The following is a 22,667-nucleotide window of genomic DNA, read 5'->3' as shown; positions in this document are numbered from 1 at the left end:
TTAAACCTGCCATTTGATTCTGAACATAGATATCTTTGTTTGTAAGTGTGGCTGGAAAGATTGCCCTATTGTGATTATTGCAATAAACTCTGCACATTAATGTGCTTTGTAAAGCATAGAAGCTATGTATTATTGTATTATTATTACTGAATTTAGGTGCAGCAAGTTTTCATGTTTCATGTCCATTTCTTTCCACATGGCCAATTTAGAATTTAGGACTAGACTGGCTACCCTCCAGGACATCATTAGTGGTGACCTTGTCACTTAATGTTAACTATATACCTCATTCATAGCATGGTTGAAAATGGCTGAAAGCCAGGGCGAGTGAAGCACTGCAAACCAGAGCTGAGAGAGGCAGGTGCAGCCGTTATTTCCCATGTCTATTAAAATAATGCTCAGCTCTCCAGCTTACTGGATCTATTTCATTATTTTTGCCAGATACAAAACTGTCCTCCAAATTCTTTCTTTCTCAGAAATTTTCTGGCCCAGAAATACCAAATTTTTTACTTTAAATACATAAAATTTTAAAGATCAATTAATTTTTACATAATTAGAAAGTTCTGCTTCAATAACACAAATTAGATTTTTTCACCATCTAAAGAAAAAAGAAAAGGGATAAAGAAATGAATTAATATTAATCAGTAAGTTAGAATATCTATAAAACCACTCATCAAATTGTTGCATTTAATCCTGTAATCCAAGTATTATTGAATCAAATTTTTCTCTAATTATCATTTTACTTTATTTATTTACTTTAATTATAGGTACATGTGTTTTCTCTTGTGCTTATCCATATTTTCATTTTGTACCTACCACTGTCAAAATGTAAATGTTTCTATTATATCTCATTTAATGTATTTAAAAGAGGAATATCATATCAAGAAAATCACTGATATTCTATTTCTTCCAGTAATTATTATTAAAGCCAGAAATAAATGGAAATATCATTTTTTACCCATGTACTATATATATCAATAAATTGAATCATTCTCAGATCATTAGAAAAAAAATTAATTATTAAGGGCTTTTTAAAGGAGAAATACAAGGGACTCCAACACTTCTAACAAGTTAGTTTCCAGTGTTAATTAGTAGGAGACCAAAAGTTTATAACAATTTTTTTCAAATGCCTGGGAAGGAGAGAATCTTTTTGAGACAACAGCTGAATTCCAATTTAAATTGCACTTAACTGAGAAGTTATATAAAGTACATAAATATTTTGGCCTCAAGAGAGTACCACATTTTCTTCATGCAATTTCAACAATTTCAAACTGATATCTCATAAATAGTTTCTAACTAACGTCTATAAAGAACATCATTAAAACACCAATATAATATATGAGCATAAAAATTGACCTACGTTAAATGAGATGATTGCAAAAAAATAATCAAACATTGTAAGAAAGATATTCTAGGAAGAAATGGAGAGATAAGAACAATTAATATTCATTCTTTCCAAATGACTTCTTTACTCATTCCAGTTGGGTAGGATGCTACTAAACAAATATATCATAAAATTTTCTTGTTGCTGGGTACAAACTAACCTTACATCCAAATTTTTGCTACACAGTGGTTTTTGGTTTGTTTTGTTATTGCCGCTTTCAAAGTTTATATGGAATACTGAAACAAAAAATATCATCTACATGTCTGACTTAAACTGATAGTGAAGATATTATACACATGCATATACATACACATATATGTTCGTGTGTAGTGTGGGCACGCATGTGTGCATGTGTGTATGTTTAAAACAAGGATTAATCAATTCTATGAAACTTACAATGAATGATGGTTTTTACTAAACATATAGAATTCTCTTTAGTTCTTTAGAGAACTAAAGGTTGAGAACTATTAGAGCTGACTCTGGATTCAGCCAGTAAACAGGTTTTGTTTGAGCAAAATTAATTATATAAAATGAAGTTGGCCACCTTTGGCACCACACCTTATTATGTTACCTTTTTTTTTTTGGACACTAAAACTACCTGTCTGTCCCCTGAAGGTATTTGATTTATGACTTCTGTTTTAAGCCTTAAAATAAAACAGAAGGAAAATCATTTCTAAAAGTTTGCAGAAAGTAACTTTGTCAGGACTACAATGAAATATACAAATATTCTGTGTTAAGTAACTAATTTTTTAAATAAAATTATGAGTGGAGGATCCAGAGCTGAATTATAGCTTATGACATTAGAATTATATAATACCTACTCTATGAAGACCATGCATATCAATAATAAACCACATTTCATGGTATAATTTGCATTCAGTCATTCAAAGCATGATGGTCACTATACCCAGAAAAATCAGAGGTTAACAGATATGTACAGAGTTGTGGCATGTTTAATTCTTATCTTAACCAGGTGAAAATATGTATATGTGTATACATAAGCCTGGAAATGGAAAAATACAGAGATAATATAGAGAAAAATACAGAAAAAATAAAGAATATCAACAATTTATAAATATCGAAAATTACTCTTATCATATGAAATATATTTTATTCTCACTAGCAGTCAAAGAAATATACATTTTAAAAGTTTCCTTTATTTTGGCTTGTAGGATTAGCAACATTTAATGTCTTTCATTACAAAATATATATGAGACTGTGACTTAGTAGACAGTTTTACGTAGTACTGACAGGGATGCAAAGTGTTATAATCTTTCTAATGGCAGTTTTGTCACATGCCTAAAAATGTGATATGTATATACATATGTCTTTAGCTCTAGAGTTTCACTTCTGAGAATTTAACTTAAGAATTTGGTACCAAGATGTGCAAGAAGGTTCACCACAATGTTAGGTAAAGGTCTCCAGTTGTCTTTTAAAAAGGCATAAATTGTGTGTTCAAGAGCATTGAAATAATGATTTCCAGTCACTCAGATAACACATGGTACTGAACACTTACTGTATTCTTGGTACTTTTCTAAGAACTAGTGTTCTAATGTTTGGAAGAAAGTTATTAAAGTAGGTGGTATGCTTATTTTCTCTCCTTATTAAGAAAGGGATGCCCCGGGGGAAGAAAGAAAAAGTGGCCTAATCTCCTCGTAAATATGTAGCCAAAAAGGTTCCCTAACAAATAGACTAATAGTATTTGCAGTGAATAGAATACTTACATGGAGTAATTTTAGCAGGATGTCCTCGGATAGGATCACTCATGGTAAACCCAGAATCTATACATTTTTCAGGCACTGATTCCCTAGAAAACGTCACGTTAGCTATAAGATGCTTTGGTGTATAAAGTGATGTCATAAACAGGGTGCTCCCTGTGAGAAGTAACCCATGTACTTCGCTTAGAAAACTCATTGCTCTGGGTTAGAGGAAGTGTGTTTCAGGTGGGAATGAAGGACCAGGAGTCACCATCAGAGTCTCACAACTGTCTTTGATTTGTCCATGACAGTTGATTTCTTGTACCCTTTATGTGAGGTGTTATCTTTGATTTATAATATCTGATTTAAAAATCTGTTCCTTTGTGCTAGCTCAGTAGTGAACTTTTATTTCACTCTTTCACTGGAGGGACTTCTCTGAAGAGTTGACTTCTGAGTAGTGACATGAATGTTGAGAAAGAGGCCATGGAAAGCATATGATGGAGGAGTCATGTGAAATTTTTGGGAAAGAATAAACAGAAGTAAAGCTAACTCAAAAGTCTGTTGCAGTGGTGTCTAACTTTTGGGGTAAGCTCTCCTTTCACTCTTAGAAATCATTGAGGAATCAAAGAACTTGTGTTTTTTGGGTTGTATCTACCATTTTTTGCCATATTAGAAATTAAAACTGAGAATTTAAAAATATATTAAATGCTTTATGTAAAGTCAGTAAAAATACATGTTAACATAAATAATGTTTTTTAAAATTAATTTTTATTGGAGTATAGTTGCTTTACAACGTTGTGTTAGTTCCTACTGTACAGCAAAGTGAATCAGCTATACATATACATATAGCCCCTCTTTTTTGGATTTCTTTCCCATTTAGGTTTCCACAGAACACCGAGTAGAGTTTCCTGAGCTATACAGTAGGTTCTCATTAGTTATCTCTTTTATACATAGTATCAATAGTGTATATATGTCATAATTCATAAAACAGAAATAGAGACACAGACGTAAATAATGTTTTAATTGGGCTTCCCTGGTGGCGCAGTGGTTGAGAGTCTGCCTGCCGATGCAGGGGACACGGGTTCGTGCCCCGGTCCGGGAGGATCCCACATGCCGCAGAGCAGCTGGGCCTGTGAGCCATGGCTGCTGAGCCTGCGCGTCCGGAGCTTGTGCTCCGCAACGGGAGAGGCCACAACAGTGAGAGGCCCGTGTACCACACACACAAAAAAAATAATAGTAAAATAAAATAATAATAATAATAATAATAATAATAATGTTTTAATTGAAGTATATCTTCCAAAACAAAATAAGCATGGAGAAAAATGTCAGTATAGTATATATTTTTTTCAAAATTCTTTAATATCTTCCTTAATACATGTATCTAGGTTCTTATATCTGCTTTTGCCTTTAGCCTGTGGGATATCATAGTTTATGTAGACTCTTGAGAACTCCGCTGTGGGAAATTCTCACAAGTGATGAGAGAATAAAACCTACCAGGCATATAAAGTCTTAGTATTACGATAAAAATCGGTTTGACCTTCTGGAGCTCTTGAAATTGTCTCAGTGACTCCAGGGGTACATAGACCATGCTTTAAGAATTCATAATCCTGAAAATGAGTTTAATGTATTTGAGGGATGGACAGAAGATCAGTTAGCTGAAGTAACATGAGAGAGGGTGAGGTCTGGTATGGAGGAAAGGAGGCCAGAGATGTAGGCAGGAACAGATAATTTATGACCATGTGGATTATGGTAAGGAATTCAGATTTATTCTTGTTTCAGTGGAAAACTGCTGGAAGATTTTAAGAGGAGTAATTTTATCTGATTTATATTTCAGAAAGTCAGCACTGGTAGGTTATGAGGAATTTAGCCTGGTGGTGGGGGTAGAATAGAAAAAGCTAGGAGACTTTTTCAGTTGTAGGCAAAGGTAATGTGGGGGAAGATAACAGGTAACAATTGTTAGACTGGTCACACCACCATCATATGGAAGCAGCACAGCCTTCTTATAGGAGACATCTCTTCCGCTTAAATCACACTTACCTGATGGAAGATGCCAGTCATAACAAGGGAATGCTATGGGAATGGTAACCTCTTCATACACGAAGTACAGTAAAAAATATATATATAAAATGCAGAGTAAAACAGAGAAGACGTGGAAGGAAAATCCTGGAAGGCAGTCACACATGAAGGTTTTATCTCATTATCCCTGAGAAACAGCTATGCACACTGACATTTTTTAGGATATGGTTGAATGAGTAAGTTCCTCTTCTTTCCCTTAGTATCATTCAGGTGAGTGTTTGTCATATTCAAACAAAAGAATCTTGTTTAATACCTGGACTTGTTCTGTAATTATTAATAATACAATATTATATCAAATTAATAATCTGGATTGCAGAGTTGGATACATTATTTCATGGTTATTATTAAAGAAAGAAGAGACACACAGAGTATGTCAGTGTTTTTATAAAAAGTGATATCAGTGATTACCTTTGAATGGTAAGATTATTCTTATTTTCCTCTTATAATTTTCTGAAACTTCGAAGCAATTAGTAGAGTAGTACTTTTATAAAAAAAAACCTGTGAAAAAAATCAAACATTGTTAATATTAATTATAACATAACTTGGTCTTGAAAATAAATAAAAAGCTTCTTATAAAATGGGATATCTCTGCCAAAAATTTCGGGTTTTATACATTAATAATACCTAATTTAAAATAAATGTCCACACTTCAGAAACACCAGATACATTCTAGAAGATAACCTTATCGTCAATGGAGAAAACAATTAAAAATATATTTTTAGAGCCTGTCATGTTTTTATTTTTAAAATCCTTTGGAAGGAGTCTAAATATATTTAACAACTATAAAAAAGCTATTAGACTTTTTTTTTTTAACATGAATCTCAAATCTCTGAAGCATTGTGCTGAAAAGTTAGGAAATTTACATTGAGTTACTAACAAACTGAAATACACTTGATTATTCATAACTACTAGATGGCAGTACACAGTCCAGTAAGATTTTTGAGTCATTGTGCCTACAGTTTGATCTGGGTGCGTGAACTGCTTCAACCAAATTATGAATGCTCCATGACAGTATATAACAAAGACTGGGATATAGATAAGTAAGCTTTGTTAAACAGAAATGACTTGTTACATAAAGTGCCCTTGAAGTTCAATTTTATATATAACTTGTATCTGCAATGTTTCTGAGCACTTCCATTTAGGCCTAAACCAAGTGAAACATACGCTTTTCTTTTATATTCAGGATATTACAACTTTTTCAATGCTTTTACTTGCTACTTGTTTCATCTGGAAATGTACTTTTTAATTTTAATAAGGTGCAATTCTGACAATGTGATATGTTATACAATCAAGTGCCACTTAGCTTTTAAATATCTATCATTATAGTTAGTAGTACATTTCTGGTTGAATCTTCAAAATACAAAAAACCACACGGTGTACATTATAAACATGGACTTTTCTGAAGCTTCCTAGGACAAATTGAAAACCTACGTACACAAAATGCATCCATCACAAGCTCTCTGTGGAAAGCCAGTAGGTGGAGACATGTCAGTTTCTTATATGTCTCTAGTCATCAGCTTGAATTTCTTTTCTTGCTTAGCTGCTTTTGAATGGGCATAGGCATTTTGGTTGTATTTTTCAGTCAGACAAAATTACCACCTGGCTTTGAATCTAGAATCTGTAGCTGTGGCTCATGTCTCATTGTTATCTTTGTTTAACTCTGGTAAAGAAACATTTTGGCCTCAAACAAGCAAGGTGTTTTCACAAAGAACCATCCGTAAAAGGTCTCTGTCAGAAACCTGTTAAATATTCTCTTCTTTAATTGACTTTCAAGCTTCTTTTTACAGAAACAATGTTGCATTATGAGGGCAAATTTATATTCAAATAATATTCTGTTGTGATTCAGTTCTTTTATCTGAGTGCTTCTATGCAAATTTTCATAATCTAAATTATAAAGCATGATAACCAATGGTTTTATATTTTCCTGCCCCTTCAACATCAAGGCTTCAGAGAAAAGGCATATGATGAGAATCATTTTGTATGTTAGGGGATATTGAAAAACTATACATGTATTAAGATGCAGATGTAGAGAATGGACTTGAGGACAAGGGGAGAGGGAAGGGTAAGTTGAGACGAAGTGAGAGAGTGGCATTGATATATATACACTACCAAATGTAAAATAGATAGCTAGTTGGAAGCAGCTGCATAGCACAGGGAGATCAGCTGGTGCTTTGTGACCACCTAGAGGGGTGGGATAGGGAGGGTGGGAGGGAAACGCAAGAGGGAAGGGATATGGGGATACATGTGCACGTATAGCTTATTCACTTTGTGTGCAGCAGCAACTAACACAACAATGTAAAACAATTATACTCCAATAAAGATGTTAAAAAAAAGTTACCAACAAGAAGTCTGTTAGTGGGATTATTATGAATGTGCTTACCCTTTGACCTAATAAATCCACTTCTAAAAGGCAATTATAGTTTTACCATGGTATTTGTTACACCAGTTTGTGATAAAACTGTTGGAATGACCCAATTGTATATCAGTAAAGGTGGTATATACGATCTAACCATACATCAATAAAAGGTTGTATAAACATATAATAGCATAGAATGAAGGCTTAAAAAGAGAAAGCTATCTCTAGTATGTGGCAAGCACTATGCTATACGGTTATTAATGCTGTGTGCATAGATCATACCGTCAAGTGTGGGAGACAGACATTAATTCAAATAATTACCCACCCACCTATGTAATTATACACTGTGAAATGTGTATCAAGTGGAAGTCCAGAGAGATATACACATAAAATCTAAGTTGCAAAGTTGTATACATAGCATTACCAATAACACGCTTATAAATGATAATTGTTAATATGTACGTAAAATCTAAAGCAACAATTACTTGGGAGAGAAGTTATGGGAAGATGTTTAGTTTTGAATAGTCTGTACTTTTTTTCACTTTATCAGCACAGTTCAATTGTAGAAAAATTTTTAATTGTAGAAAAGTTTTTAATTGTAGAAGAATATTAAATTACACTAGTAGGAGTGAGTTCATAAAACTTTTTAAAAATTTCAACATGTAATTAAGAAAATACTTTAAATTATTTAAAGTAAATATTTGTAAACCTATTGTTTTCCTTAATTTAAAGAAATTATTTGCAAGTTCAATAACAGTTGAGCAGATATCTTACTCATTGATTTGCCACTGCACTCTCAGTGGAAATTAGACTGATCTGTTTGTTTTCCTCAACATGATAAACTTCCATAAATAGAGAAAACATAGGAGTTGGTAACTTGCTTGAGGACAAAAGATAATTTCCAGAAAAGTAGAAATGTTTTGTCTCTAGACCAAGGGATCAGCAAAGTAGAGCCTACAGGCCAAATCCAGCCCACAGCCTGATTTTTAGGGGCTTCAGATTAAGAATGAATATTATGTTTTAAATGTTTGAAAGATGATAAAAATTAAAATATTTTACACATAAATATTCTATGAACTTTAAATTTCAGTGGCCATAAATAAATGTTTTAATGAGGTGGCATTTAGTACATTCACACTGTTGTGGAATCACTACCTCTCTAATTTCAAGATTTTTTTAATCACTCCAAAGAACACCCTGTCTCCCTTCTCCCCTCCTCTTACACTCTAGCAATCACTAATCTACTTCGTCTCTCTAATAATCATAAATATTAATTTATTCATATAAATTAAACTCAGGAATATTAACAAGAATTAGTCAATTTATAATGATACTTACATTGGTATAGATATACACACATATCAAACACACATGTGCACTCACAGTTTTAAAAAGTCTGGCATTGTTTTAAGTTTAAAATCTACTACTCTTACTACATTAGAAGATCCTTTACTACTCGTTCCTCAAACTTCTCATTAACATGATTCTTTCTTTAGGGATTAGGTCATTTTGTTATGCTCTTCAATATGTATTTAATAAGCAAGTCATATCTTTGTAATTTTTCAGTTACTGTGAAAAAGGTGTTGTAGTCGTCATAGCTGCTTACTGAGTTTAAATTCTAATGGAATTGGAATTAAGTAGAGGCTGTAATTTCACATATATTTTCCAGAGAAAATATGAATTGATGATCTAGCCCATTCCATTTTCCTCCAGGATAGCATAGAAGAATTACATGCAATAATAAACTATTACTTGGTCAATGAAGATTGCTCGAGATGAATATGTCACGGCTGAGAACTATGTACCAGAAATGGTAACTGAGACCCATGAAGAAATTTGTATATAGACTTCAAAACGTATTGTACCAAAAAAAGACATGGATGCAAGTTTATGAGCCCAAAATAATAATTGTGCCAAGGATGAATTATATTTCAGAGTGTTCCCATTTGAGCACAAATGATGCTAGAAATTCATAGCTGTCAATACTAGGGTTTAATATCCATTCTTGATGAAGCCAGTTAGGTAGTGTACTCATGATACAAGTGCTATTAAAGTAAATATACATTTATTTGATTATAGAGTTCAAAGTAGACCACCAAATGCAGTCCACCCTCACCTCTAATTACATACAGAACTTAGCAAACCTGTGATGTATAGATAGCAGTTAATACAGAATATGCTCTTAGAGTTTTATTTTATATATGTGACCTATTGCATGACCTCCATAGTTTTTTGTTGTTCTTGTTGTCAGTGATGATATTGGAATGTAGGTCAAGTCTTCACCATATTCTTGGAATCAATAACAAAAAGGACTAGCTTGACACAAGGATACTGCTCTGATCTTTGGCTTCCTGATATTGAGAGGGTAACATTACAAACTGGTCAGTTTCTTGGTCTGTTGTTGAGAAAGCCCAATTAAAGCTCTATTTCTAGTGCCGAGAATATTTAAGATGTACTCTCTTAGCAACTTTCAAGTATATAATACAGTACTGTTAACTATAATCCCCATACTATCCATTAGATCCCCAGAACTTCTTCTTATAACTGGAAGTTTGTACATTTTGATCAACATCTCCTGATTACCCCCACCCCTTTAGCCCCTGGCAACCACCATTCTACTCTCTGTTTCTATGCGTTTGGCTTTTTGAGATTTCACATATAAATAAGATTATACAGTATTTGTCTTTCTCTGTCTGACATTTCACTTAGCATAATGCCTTCATGGTCCACCATGTAATAAACGACAGGATGACCTTCTTTCTCATGACCGAAAAACACTTCTCTCTCTCTCTCTCTCTCTCTATATATATATATATATATATATATATATATAAATGTATATATATATCTCACTTCTTCATTCATTCAGCTGTAGATGAACACTTATGTTGTTTTGATATCTTAGGTATTATGAATAATGCTGCAATGGCTATGTAAGTGCAGATATCTCATCGAGGTAATGATTTTATTTCTTTTGGACAAACAGTAAGGCATGGGATTGATGTATCAAATGGCAGTTCTATTTTTACATTTTTGAGGAATCTTCATACTGTTTTCCATAGTGGCTGTACCCCACAAATAGTGCACAAGATTTTCTTTTCTCCACATTCTCACCAACACTTGTTATATGTTGTCTTTTTGATGATAGCCATTTTAGCAGGTGTAATGTGATACATGAATGTGATTTTGGTTTGCATTTCCCTGATGATTAGTGAGGCTGAGCACCTTTTCATATATTTGTTGCTTATTTCCTTTTTTTTTTTTTTTTTTTTGTGGTACGCGGGCCTCTCACTGTTGTGGCCTCTCCCGTTGTGGAGCACAGGCTCTGGATGCACAGGCTCAGCGGCCATGGCTCACGGGCCCAGCCACTCCACGGCATGCGGGATCTTCCCGGACCGGGGCACGAACTTGTGTCCCCTGCATTGGCAGGCGGACTCTCAACCACTGTGCCACCAGGGAAGCCCTGTTGCTTATTTCTTTATCTTCTTTGGGAAAATGTCAATTTAGGTCCTCTACCTATTTTTCAATTGGATTATTTGGGGTTTGGGGTGTTTTTGTTTGTTTGTTTGCTATTGAATTATATGAGTTCCTTATATATTTTCAATAGTGAGCCTTATCAGATACATGGTTTGCAAATATTTTCTCTCATTCCATAGGTTTCCTTTTAAATTTGTAGATTCGTTCCTTTTTTGATTTGATGTAGTCTCACTTGTCTATTTTTCTTTTTGTTGGTGTTGCTTTTGGTGTCATATCAAAAAAAAAATATTGCCAAGACAAATGTCAATTTTCTTTTGTATTCATGTTCAAAAAAATAAAGGTCTCTATGCCTTTATTATACTTCCCTTTGGATTCTCTCAAGATTTCAAGATTTCCTCCTTGTCTTGGTTTAATTTATATTGAATATGATATATTTGGTTATAGTTTTTTTGGGGGGGTATTTATTCGCTTGGTTTTCTCTGAACATCCTGAAGCTGAAGTTCAGTATTTGTCATTTATTTTGAAAAATTCCTAGCCATTATTACTTCAAATACTTCTTCTGCTCTATTCCCTCTTTCTTATCCTTCTAGTACTATAAATATATGTATGTTATACCTGCTGAAATTCTCACAATTCTTGCATATTCTGGTCTTTTTTTTTTTTTTTTGCCTTTGGTTTCTGTCTTCTTTTATTTAGCATGTTTTCAAAGTTATATCCATGTTGTAGTATGTAGCAGTATTTTATTCCTTTTAATTGCTAAATAAATTCTACCATATGTATATTTCATACTTCATTTATCCATTCATCAATTGATGAAAATTTGGGTTGTTTTCACTTTTCACTGCAGATAATGTTGCTTTGAACATTCATGTACAAGTTTTTGTGTGGACATATATTTTCAGTCTCTTGGGTATATATCTAGGAGTGGAATTGCTGGGTCATATGGTAACTCTATGTTTAACTTTTTGAGAAACTACAAAATTGTTTTCCATAATAACTGGTATCATTTTACTTCCCAATAGCAATTTATGAGAGTTTTTTTGTTGATTTAGCCATCCTAGTGAGGTGTGAAGTGGTATCTTATTGTAGTTTTTACCTTCCTAATGACTAATGTTGTTGAGCATCTTTTCATTGCTTATTGGCCATTTTTGTATCTACTTTGCAGAAATATCTATTCAAATCCTTTGCCCATACTGGTCTTTTTATTATTACTATTTTTTATCTTTGCATTTTAATTAAAGTTTCTGTTGACCAATCTTCAAGTTCACTGATTATTCCCTTGGTCATGTCCAGCCTACTAAAGTGCCCATCAAAAGTGTTTTTTAGTTTTGTTCCAGGTTTTTTTTTTTTTTTTTAATGTCTAGCATCTTCTTTTAATTCTTTTTAGTTTCCAGATCTCTCTATTTTACCCATCTGTTTCTGCATGTTGTCTACTTTTTGTTATATGTCTTTAACATATAAATGATAGTTATTTTAAATTTCCTGTCAGATAATTCCAAGATTAAATCTCAGTCATTTAGTGGGCCCCTGTCCCTGAGCTGTGACATTCACAGATGTTTCTTACCTCTTTTTCCTTTTTTAGGTGATATAGGACTAGAGGGGTCTGGATTTGGAGGAATTCCCTTCTCTCAACTGATAGAAGGCTCTGTTAAAGTCTTTTCCCCTTGGAGAGTAGGTTTTTGTTATGAAGAACTTTCTAGACATATTTCACAACATTACTTTTTCCTTTGCCCTGTCATACTCATGAGGACATCTTTCTTGGCTCTTAATCATGAGAATGTGTTAGGGTTCTTAAAGGTAAAACCTATGAAAGTGTGGTCCCACCCTGCAAATACTGTCATCTGGTATGCACAAAATGACTAAGTATGCACAAAAATAATAATAAACCCTAAGTAATGCTAGTTTTATTGCTAAGGTGGTTTATCAGTGTCTTACAATAATATGCAAACAGTTTTCTTTGATTTACTGATTACATTTTTCATGCATGGCATATGCTAGAATCACCAATAATGTGCACAGATGCATTACATTCTAATTAATATCATTGTACCATGTGGGTTATATATTCTGCAGCAGTTATTGGTGCCTTGCATCATATTTTTATTTCACCATACAAATATATTTTGAGCTATTATAATTTTAATAGCAATGTAAACAAGAAATAAGATCACCTGATAACTAAAATAACAAAAATAATAAAACAATATATCACTATACGAAACATTGCAAGTTTCTACAATAATAATAGCAGAGGCAATGGGGGCTATAATCCCAGAGAAATGTTAAGGAGTTATTGAGGTTTAATAGAAAAGATAAGAATTAATAAAAATCTTATAGAACTGCATAGATGGAAAAGGCAGGTGATTGAATTACATTCTCTCAAATTTTGATGGCAGAGGAGATATCCCAACAGCTTTGGTACGAAGTACAAATAGGATACTCCTACTTGTTAAATCTCATGCTACTTATTTCTTGTTATACTGCAATATCTTTTTTAAACAAAATTAGCAGGGTATATATGAAGCAATGAATGTGAAGAATGTTTTGAGACCTCTTACTTTTTCTCTTTATAAAGATTCATTTCTGCAAATATTCCACACACTGATTCACATACATCCTGCTGAACTTTGTTAAAAAAAATATATATTGTTCTCAGTAAGATTTGGCATCACAAAGAGAGCAGAGATAATAATTTGAGAGATGTATAAATGGTAGAAGCTATACCACATAAACAATTATTTAAGAGTATTAAATATGCATAGGGATAAAATGCATAGATAACTAGAATGCACACTTAAACTGGATATCCTTTTAATGTTAAAAATCTCCTTACAATTAGATTAGATAAAAATAAGGATTGACATAGTGTTTTGCATCATACACATATTAGCCTGGAATTGTGTGTCCATTAAGTAGTTTAGACAAGAGAGTTTTAGTTAAAAGATCTTATAACGACTATCTTTCTACTTAATGAATCTTTTCATTATCTGAACATATTTTTGTGATATCCCTTTAGGTTTGGTTTACATGTAATGAAATTGTCTGGTTGCATTTGACTAACCAAGAAGATTGTGGTGATATAATCAAATATTTATTTAATATAAATAACAAATAGCATATATAATATAATCAGAATATTTATTTCCATCTGTAAACCATTTAAATTTGCATCTTTTGCTCTGTGACAATCCTTTCAAATTTCTACCTACTTAGAATACAACTAACTCTCCTTTTAGACTTTAATGTTTTCTAATAATGGCAATAGGTTTTGATTTGCACTTTCTTAAATGCTACTATGAGTATTAAATTTAAAGAAACAACAAAGAAGCATTTTCAATTCAAAATGAATTTTTATATTTTATAAACATCAGCCATTAGAAGAGAAAATTATAGAAATAAAGTATATGTTTATAGAATATAGGAAACTTTCAGAATTATATTATTTTGAAGCTTTATTTTACATTTTTGTATCAAAATTTGTTTTTTAATACCTCTTTAACTTCTTATTTTGGAACTGTTTTAGATTAACAAAGATAATAGTTGCAAAGATAGTACAGAAAGATCTCTTACACCCTTCATTCAGCTCCCCAAATGTTATTATTTTACATAAACATTGTATATTTATCATAATCAAGAAAGTAACAGTAGTACAATGCTATTAGCTAAGTTATAGATTTTATTCAAATTTTGCTAGCCTTTTTCAGTAATGTCATTTTACTGTGCCAAGATTCAATCCTGAATATCATATTCCATTTAGTTATCATGTCTCAGTAACACCCCAATATCTGTGAGTTTTTAAATATTTCCTTATTTTTCTTAAACTTGTCACTTTTGAAGAGTTAGTAGTTCAGCATTTTATAGAATGTCCCTTGATTTGGCTTTGTCTAATGATTTCTCATCATGAGACCGGGGTTATTGATTTGGGGGAGAATACAAGGGAGGTGAAGTGCCCTTCTCGCTGTATCATGTTAGGTAATACCTGATATTAACAAGACATCATTGGAGTCTGACACTAAGTTTGGAAACTTCTTGGCTATTATTTCGTTCAATAGTTTTTTCTCTCCATTCTTTCTGTCTTCTCATTCTAAGATTCCAATAACACGTATATTAATCTTTTTATATCATGTCCTAGGTCTTGAATAGTATGGGGGTTTTGTTTTTATTTGTTTGCTTTTTTTTTTAACCTTTTTTTCTATTTGCATTGCTTTTGGGGTAATTTTTATTGGCCAACCTTCAAATTCACAGATTTTTTTTCTTCAACAATGTTGAGTCTATTGATAATTACATTAAGTAATTTTTCATTTGTGTTAGTGTTTTGTGGTTATTTCTAGCATTCCAATTTTATTCTTTCTTACTGTTTCCACACCTCTGCTGAAATTACTCATCTGGTATTGCATTGCTTATCTGATATTGCCTCTACCATCTTTCTTGGATCCCCTAGGGCAGAGTAACATTTGGACTCTTACAGCATTTTAAACACAATTCTGTCAATGTAATTATCATGTTGCAGTGGGTAACATTAGTACTAGAGCTACCCAAGAGCAAGGAATTTTTCTCGTCTTTATTTTTATCACTAGAAGTTATCACAATGACTAATGTAAATGACTAGTGAATGGTGAATTAATGAAGGTATAACCAACATTTTTATATACCCCTTAAAATATTACTGTTATTGACACCCAATATTAGTACACTATATTAAGTATATAAGAAGCGACTAGTACATTTAACTGGAAATTAATAGGGACTCAATGTATAAATTAATCAATGAATGACTGTTTATGTTTATTACTAAATATCTTTCCCATTTTATTTCTCAAAATGTGAAATTGCTAATGAGTAACTTTGGAAGATATCACATAATTCTAACTTCTTTAGATTCATTTATCATCTCTGAGACATATGTTTTTATTTTAATGCCTGTATTTACTTTCTTTTTCTAAATTAGAAATTTATTGTGAGCATAAAATTTTACAATAATCCTGCATCTTTTTCTTTATTAAAATAGAAATCTTACCACTTTATCACCAAAAAATTATAATAATAATGGAATCAAATATCCAATTGCTCTGGCAAATACCATGCCCTGTGCAGAGTACATAATTTGAGAGGACACATCAAAAGTAAAATATTATATGAGCTACTATTTAATATAATTATGACCAAACATATCCAATCTGTGAAGCATATTTTGCAAATTTTAGCGTAATTGTGTTAGATGTATGAAATACACCTTTATCCCTGTGTCTTTAATAATGTAAAATTAGAGTTTGTTTGGGTATGAAAATGTGCTTATGCTCTTGAGAATCCTCTGAGATACTTATTTTACGATGGTGTGGTAATTGCTGTCAGGACATTTCTTGATGATGATTGATAACGAGGGTCTCATCTACTACTTCTCTTTCTAAAAGACCTTTATCAACATTAGCACTTTTGACCTTTTTAACTGCATGGATTAAAACTAGAAATAGGTGGTTATTAAAGTTCTGTACTTTCATTCCTAGTGCTTGAAATAATGTTTGCTTTCTCAATAGCATCCAGCAAATTTACATTTCCCTCAGTAAATGTGACTTTAAAGGTGGCTCTGTAGTGGGTATTATTTTGGTATTCATAAACCTTTCAACTATAGTTAGCAGTTTCTTGGTGTTTGCTGAATCCTTCTTGGTGCATCCATGTCATTATAATTATAGATTTTAACTGGGCTGCACAAATTCATGCACCCAATTTATTATAGAAAGCAAGAAAACCTATTTACAAAACTGTCTGCTTTTCCCTCTCTTTACACAAAATTTAAAATGGCAGCTTTTGGACTTGTCATTCAAATCTTCCAGGATATGACAGTGATGTGAAACAATATTGAGAATGTAGAGCTGTACCGTAGAATTAAAGGTACCTTTGATATGCAACCTCCCAGTTAGGGAGGTCGCTTATTGTTTATTTCAAAAAGAATGAAAAATACCATGACTTGAGAAAAAATTTTATTGACATATATGCAAGAAGGAAAACATACTACTTAGTAAAAATGGGTTTTGCATAGTAATATAGCTATGAATAAAGAACATAACAACTTGTAGTTTCCACTTATGAATATGTGCTTGCTTGTATTATGGAGAAATAAATAATAGGCATATTTAAATATGCACACATATAGGCGTAAATGTGATTCATCATATATAAATATATGTACACATATACTAATTAAAATATATCAGCTCTTTATTAAAATATTTAACACAGTATCATGTACCTAGATGTATTACAAATCAGAGAACAGATTGAAATGTCTTCCATATTTTTTTCTAATTATTATGTATGGACTAACAGCAGGACATTAAACCCATAGTTTTACCTTTTATGGTTTTATTTGGACCTACTTCAAATAAAATGAGGATAGATTAGTGAGAAAGTTGGCAGAGATGAGAGAATAAAACTCTTATTTTTCACACATGTGAAGCCCATTTGAACATAATCATTTTAATGCTGACATGAACAGCTGTGCTGATGCTCATGATTTGATAATGAGAGTGTGTGTCTATAAGGCAATTTCTAGGAAACTAATGTTTTGTAGACTGAAGGTAATTGTGTGTGGATGTGCACCTGTACACACATAGTACCAGAAAACATTTTTATAATCCGATTTCCGCTTTCTCCGTTATGTTTTTTTGTTGAAACAGTACTTTATAAAGAATAAAGGGATATGATGCATTTTTTATAGGTTACTATAAAAAATGTCCATAGTAAAAATCATTTAATTTGGTGATTTGCACTTGTTTTATAGTCTTCCAATGTTAGAATGTATCATAGATATATTCATTTGCTTTTGCTTTACAACCCTATGAAATAAAAAAATAAGATGTTGCCTTTTTCTTTGAGAAACCTGAAGTATATAGATTTTATATCACCCAAGATGACATAAATTAGTGGAAGAATTAGTGACAGGTTCCTCTTTTTTTTTTTTTTTTTTCTTTTTTTTTTTTTTTGCTGTACGCGGGCCTCTCACTGCTGTGGCCTCTCCCGTTGCGGAGCACAGGCTCCGGACACACAGGCTCCGCGGCCATGGCTCGCGGGCCCAGCCGCTGCGCGGCATGTGGGATCTTCCGGTATAGGGGCACGAACCCGTGTCCCCTGCATCGGCAGGCGGACTCTCAACCACTGCGCCACCAGGGAAGCCCTTCCTCTTAATACTTACATAGATTTTGTTAATCTCTGAACATTACAACATAAATGAATCACTAAAATGTATTTTATTTTTCATATTGCTCATGAATTTTTTGACAAATAAAGGAATAAACACAATCTATGAGATGTAAAAGGTACTCAGTAGCTAGCTGCCAATAAAAGAGTGAATAAAAGTTTAGAACTTTTGATTTCATAACATCTAAAATTAGATATAAAAGCAATTTTCAAAATAAGATAAATACTAAATATTACTAAAACAAAATTGAAAAAAATTCATTTTCCAGTGAACTGTCTTGACTATTCTAGCTTCAATTTGATTATTAGTTCTGAGAAAATTGTTATATTTATCCCTGTGTATTAATGGGGAAGTTTATTTAAATATATTTGTGATGATCTGGAGTATAGAAGAGAAAATATTAATATAGGAAGCTGAAAGCATGTTAAGTTCCTAGGTATATTAGTTGAGGCAGTGTAAATTACAAGGAAAAATAATATAATGTAAATGAGTAGAAACATACTGAAAATTTTTCTAACTCTAATTTTAATCAAAGCAGATATATTCAAAAAGACCTTCATGGAATCATAGGGAATACCAGTAGCCAGATTCCTCTAACTGGAACAGTTTTGAAGATTAGCCAAATTTTCATTACTCACCATAAGAATCAAATTTTGTGAAATGAAACAAATATTTATAAAGCAAGAGGAAATATTGGAATAAATAATGGCCAAGAGATTTCCAAAATTAGTGTCAGATACCAAAAATAACTATCATATAAGAATTGTAAGTAGTATGAATAATTAGCTTTTTCTAGTTATGCTGTAGTGATAACTCATTTCTTGCTCATATTATATGTTGCTGTGAGTCAGATTTGGCTCTGCTTTTGGAGTCTTCATTCAGGATCCAGATGGAAAGAAAAATCCTAATCTTGTTTCTTAGAATTTTTACTCGGAGGTGGATTATGTCACTTCTGTGCATATTTCCTTTTCTAAAGCAAGTCATGTGTCCAACCCTAAAATCATTGTGAGAAGTGTACTCTCCAATGGAGCCAGTCTTCTAAGTACAGAACTGAAGAGCTATATGGATATTTTGAACAAATGTGACAAGATATTGCAGAAAATTTTGTAGAAATATTTTCAAAAATTCTTAAATCCAAAAGAGATACTTGGTTCTATATGTGACCTTGCCAAATAGTACATTTCATTGTGGATTCTTTAGGGATCTTATATCTATAAAATTCTAAGGAAATCAGTTTGGAAAAAAAAATGATTATGTTCCCATTAATATCATGTATATAGACTATAGAAAAATCAGCGATACTTGGATTTCAGACAGTCTAGGAAGCTTAGTATTAGGAAATACATTTGGGGTGGGGGAGATTATGTGTCATTGTCAAGGATGCTGGGTATTAAATTAGTTGGGCTGCTTCTGAAAACATATAGGGGATGATTAACTCTGGAATTAAGCAGATGGAACCCATAAATCAAGAACACATGTTGATAGACTCTACACAGAAGAGCCAGTGAAATGAGAGTTTATATTTTTCTAGTAGATCTTAGTAAAGCGCTATGTAACCGCTTTACATAGGGAAGTATCACCTGAGGAAACACGTCCAATTAAAACCTCAGTATTAATTATTTGATTTGAATATTAAAGGAATCCCTGGATATTCTACTTCTTTATTCCATATTTCAGTGACTTTCATTGATACTACAAAGTATGAGAGCTTCACTCCTACTGTTAAAAATTGGGCCGGGCTAGCAAATAGTGAGAAAATTGAAGGGTAACTCCTCTCAGAAACCTTCCAACAAAATTCCACCCACCCATAGCATCACAGTATATCTTGTGACATTAATGTTTTCAGATGGCCTTAATAACTAAATAATTTTAGAGGAACAGGGAAAGTATTTATGTTAAGTGATCAATTAATTATCTTTTCCACAATTGTAGTTAGTTCATTTGTATATTTGTTTATTTATTTATTTACAAGTTTGTTTTAACAAAAGGATATTATATTGTGAAATGTAGATGCCTAGCATGGTGTCTGTTATATAATATTTGTTTTGCAATTTTGGAGGGAATAAGAATGTTTCAAATAAGCAAGTAGATAAAAAGATCAATAAATGTGTGCATACATGCACATGTGGGCATGACACTGACAGACTTACTTAAATTCTCAATCTTAGTTTTATCTCATGTAAAATTGAGATAATACCTCTGTATTGACTGAGAATTTTTCAAGTGCAAGTGAAAGAAATTCAGCTGAATTAATTAGGAAACCCATAGCTTAAAATACAAGTGGATACTGGGAGTTTGCAATGTAGTCAAGTTTCTGTTACTCTTTTCATCTGTATTCTACCTTTCATATGTAGATTTCATTCTCAGATTACTCTGTTTAGGTGAAGTAAGGAAGTTGATTTCAGATGGTCCAAGATTTAAGTCCAACCTATACTGTGTTGTATGGGTAGGACAGGGTCTATACTTCCAGTCCTAAGAGTAAAACTACATAGTTCACTTGGCTTCAGTGAAATGTTCTTCCTTGAATCAATTATGTGACCAGGATGTACTGTGTACTTTTTCAGAAGGATTGAAATTGTCGTTGACACATTCTCTTAGACCATATGGAATTCAAGAAGGCTGATTCCCTTAAAGAATTGATAGTTGCCAAGAAACATGTGTTCACTAAAATTATGTATGGTAGTGACATGAAAATGCATCTTAAATGATTAAAAGTCACCCAGAGTTTTACAACCAAAAGAAAACATGGTAGTTTTTAACAGGTATGGTGGCATCATTATTTCTATATAATTATTAATCTATTTCAGCTCTGAACTATCTCAAGTTTATTGTCCTCACTGAAAGACAACTAGAAAAATACTACTTATTAGTTCAACAGAGGGAACGTAATCACAGATTAACAACAAACACACAGACGAGAAAAATACTAGAGCACAGTGCAAATAGAAAAGGGAAACGACTGTCTGGTGGGTAGTAAAACACACTAATGTATATTTGTCCCAGAGAAAGGAAATAAAGGTATCTTAAAAGTCAATTAATGGAGATTTTTAAAACTTAGAATATAATCTTTACCCAATTGTAGAGTCTATTTTTGTTTAATTAATGTGTTATGATTTAAGGAATTAAAGATCTGTCATAGAGCTGTGTGGATGAAAAAGTAATTTGAGAGACATGGAAGCAGATAAAATTCATCATCAGAAGTGGAAAAAAGAAAGATAAGAAATTAAATCATACCAATAATAAGAAAATTGTTTTAGTCAAACCTGATGAAATATTTTTACCTGTCCTTAGGAAAAGACATATTGATAAATAAAACCAGATGCCACATTACATGCATTCATCATGTCTTTCTTTTGCCATTGAGTCTGTTTTTATTATCCTCAGCTAGTGTTTGACAAGTTGTGACAACACTCAGATTCTTGTTCCTCTGTAGTTTACTTTGTCTTTGGGAATATTTAGTTTTAAATCTTGAACGAAATTAGGTATGGAAGTTTTTTCACTCATTTAAAGAGGTACTTATTGGTTCTTCCTATCTGAAAACTCCTTTAGTAGTTTGGCTAAAACCATTTTTCTTCTGTTGTTTCTTTCATTATCTTCTATACCCTCTCATTTGTTTAGTGCTTTGCTTTTAGTAATTCTGTTAATGGATACTAGAATATTTTAATATATAGTGCTGAGAAAAAAATCTTCTCAAGACAAGGGTTCTCCAGAAAAACAAAATCAATAGGAGATAGAGATATAGACACAGATACATAGAAGTGGACTTATTATGGGGGATTGGGTCACATGATTATGAAGGGCAAGAACTCCCAGGATATGCTATCAGCAAGCTGGCGGTCCAGGAAAATTAGTGTAGATAGTACAGAAGATGAAGTATATTTCACAGTTATTTCTTTTGATTTCAATTTATTTTTTTTAAATAAAGAGCTGTAAATGTTTGATATACAAGAATAATTTTTAAAGCCTTCTAAACTAGATAGACTTGTTGCTACAGCTTGAAAGTTTGTTTAGGACCCTACTATTAAAAAAACAAAAGAAAAAAAAAGTAAAGTCTTAAATTCCAGGGTAATACACTTGATTTTTATTTATAATGAAATGAGCAGTCATTGAAGGATTCTACATGAATGCTGTTATCACAGCAATGTTTAGGATAATGAATATGACAGTAGAGAGTAAGATATTTGGAAAAATGAGGGATGGAAAAAAGAGCTTTCAATCAGAAAGGAATTGCAATCGGAGTTAGATAACTGAAATTAAAACAGGAGTGTGGGAATTTAGTACTAGAAGGAATCACAAATGCCATTAAATTCAAATACCTTGGTCTGCAGATGATGAAAATTAAATTTAGAGATGCAAAGTGACTTCCACAAGGAATATAGTTTATTTAAAGACTAGGAGTAGAGTACAATCCTTTTTACTCATAATTCAGAATTCTTTCTATTTTTAAGATTTTAATATCAAATGTTTATCAGTCTTAAAGTTTGT

This window comes from Mesoplodon bidens, assembly GCF_964165515.1.
Source record: "Mesoplodon bidens genome assembly, chromosome: 1".
NCBI classification, from domain to species: Eukaryota; Metazoa; Chordata; class Mammalia; order Artiodactyla; family Ziphiidae; genus Mesoplodon; species Mesoplodon bidens.
The sequence above is the reverse complement of the archived record's forward strand: the minus strand, read 5'-3'. Positions refer to the sequence as shown.